Raw genomic sequence first — 2,594 nt, forward strand, 5'->3', positions numbered from 1 at the left:
TTACCAGCAAATAGCTTGCCTAAATACCTCAATGGGCATATATCTGATCAGGTTCTCATGGACATTATTGGTTTGGTAACAGGATATTTTAAACTAAAAAATTTAGCTACCAGCACAATATAATAATAAATGTTAAATGCAATAAAAATATTATTGAAAAGCACACGGCAACAAACAAATGCTTGGAAAATACACCCCGCAGTACAATGTATAAGTGGGATCATCCGCCATTGCTTTCTATACAATCATGCATATTGTGTGATACTTCCCCCACCGCCTAGATTGTAAGCTCTTCAGGGCAGGGTCCTCTCATCCTCCTGTATCAGTCTGTCATTTGCAACCCCTATTATGTACAGCACTGCGTAATATGTTGGTGCTATATAAATCCTGTTTATGAATAATATTGCATTTATGTGAAGCGCAGTGAGCTGCCCCGCACGGGGGAATGAAGGGAAGTATTTGCTGCATGGTTAATGCGATGTTTTATTTCTGGTATTCAGGGTGGGGGTTACACATGGAATTCTCATACGATTATTAGAGAATACTTGTTTACAGCCAGGAATTAAGAAGCACGCATTGGTATTAATAAACAGGATTTATATAGCACCAACATAATATGCAGCGCTGTACATAATATGGGTTGTAAATGACAGATACACACAGTGACACAGGAGGAGAGGAATCTGACCCAAAGAGCTTACAATCTATAGATCATAGATAAAGAATCTACCCCTTGCAGGGCAGGTGAGAGCCACACTGCATGAATACCTTTAAATTTTAATCTCTATTCAATATTTAATGCTCATCAAGGAGCCTGCTTGCGGCAAGACATTGTAGGCAGTAATCATGTGATATGTGCTCCATATTTCTGCATTCCTGACCCCCTAAACTTGCTGTATTCTGTGTATCACAAAGAACACAATTATTATACAGGAAACACAATCATAATCTACATGAGAATCCAGGCAAGTCCCACCCACTGCACCCCACACATCAACTTTACCGACTCCGGTCACTTCTCCCGCCACACGTCAGTCACTACCCTGCAGAAAAAGCTTGCCCAATCATTCAGCAACAACGAGCCCTGGAGCCAATCATCTAACAGGCTACAAAGTTTGAGCCAATAGGAGTCAAAGAGAAGCAGCGAAAGTCTTTAGCGGCACTGACGGACAGCTCTGTTGATGAGAAGGCGGCGTTACGTGATGACGTAGGCAGATGAGTACATGTGGCCGGTGGGCGGCGCCATATTTGATGTGAAGTGAGCAGGTGAGCGGTCTTAATGTATTCTTGTAGGGCACTGGCGGCGGGTTTCAGGACGGCTGACACCTCCATTCATACCTAGAGTGTTATTAGGACTTGTTCTATCATTGTACGTCATTCTGATTTATTCCGATTTAATTCTGTGTCAGTAGTAAAAATCAGGGCTATTCAGACACAGCTGGTAATGCATACAAGCCAGGGCAGCCTCTCCAAGATATGTGGACATTTATTTTGTACTATTATAATAAAATGGGGTAATGGTCTGTGACATGGAACACCGAGGATAATTCACTTCTTGTGGGGACATTATGTTTTAATTGGAATTAGTGTAAATATGAGCTAGGGACTGTAGATTTGTTCTTAAAGTCTACCTAAATTAAGAAATTTCACTTTACATGACAACTCTTTTATGCAAGGTAAAAATTTTGTTTTTTTTCTAAGTGCAACACCTTTTTTTTCTTTTTAAAGGGTGCAGCACCGCTCCCTAATTCTCGATGGCCTAGGCCAGGGGTCATCAAACTTTAGTGGCCACTAGGCAATTTCAGGGGTGGGCAGGAGCACACTAGGTCGGACTCTCTCTTGAGTCCCCCACCAGGAACGCCCTCTGAAGGGAATTCCCTCCCCTCTGCAATGCATAGGGAAGAGAGGGAATCTTCCATAATTACCTCGACCAATGTTAACAGTTCTGCCGCCAGGGTAAATAGGGAACATTCCCTCTCCTCTGTATGCACTGAGGAGAAGAGGGAATTCCCTTCAGGGAGCCACAGCAAGAGGAGGCTCAAGAGCTGCATGCGGCTCCGGTAGTTTGTTCTGGCCTTGTTGATGGCCAGGATTAGGCTGGATTGGCCAGGGGGCACTAGGCCAGAACAAACTACCGGATAGGCTGGAGTTTGCCGACCTCTGGCCCAGGCGATCGAGAATGAATGGGAGCTACAAAGCCTCCCGGGATACCTACGTCAGGCATCTCGGAAGGCTCTTGAGTGCTCCTTCTGCGCATGCCTGAGCACCTCGGGCATGCGCAGAAGGAGCCCTTTCATCAAAAGGGAAAAAAAGCAGATCTTACTTTTTTTACCCAACTACGTCACCCGATCTCGCACCTGGGTCGTGTGGCATAGTAAGAAGAACCTGGAAGAGGAGGAAAAGATGGCGGTACCAGGAGCACCGACCTGTAGACAGATGCCGCAACAATGTGGGAACTGATGGAAGACCACTCCGGACCGATCGGCTGCGGGTAGTGGAGTAGGTAGGTGGATTTTTTTGGTTTTTGGCTGTTTTTTGAGTGTAGTTCCTCTTTAAGTTGAATTTGTATGTAAGTCTGAACAGGTACATTATTT

At 44.6% G+C, this 2,594-nt stretch overlaps 1 protein-coding gene across 1 annotated transcript in view; it reads left to right on the forward strand.

Annotated features, from left to right (window-relative positions):
• Positions 1–1,166: 1,166 nt before the first annotated feature.
• The window catches only part of LOC140335792 (queuosine 5'-phosphate N-glycosylase/hydrolase-like), a 7,489-nt gene continuing 6,061 nt past the window's right edge, over positions 1,167–2,594 (forward strand). Inside the window, exon 1 of the mRNA XM_072418728.1 lies at positions 1,167–1,266. The gene's annotated coding sequence lies outside the window, so the exon portion shown is untranslated. The remainder of the gene's footprint in view (positions 1,267–2,594) is intronic.

Source organism: Pyxicephalus adspersus, chromosome 7 (genome assembly GCF_032062135.1).
Source record: "Pyxicephalus adspersus chromosome 7, UCB_Pads_2.0, whole genome shotgun sequence".
Taxonomy (NCBI): domain Eukaryota; kingdom Metazoa; phylum Chordata; class Amphibia; order Anura; family Pyxicephalidae; genus Pyxicephalus; species Pyxicephalus adspersus.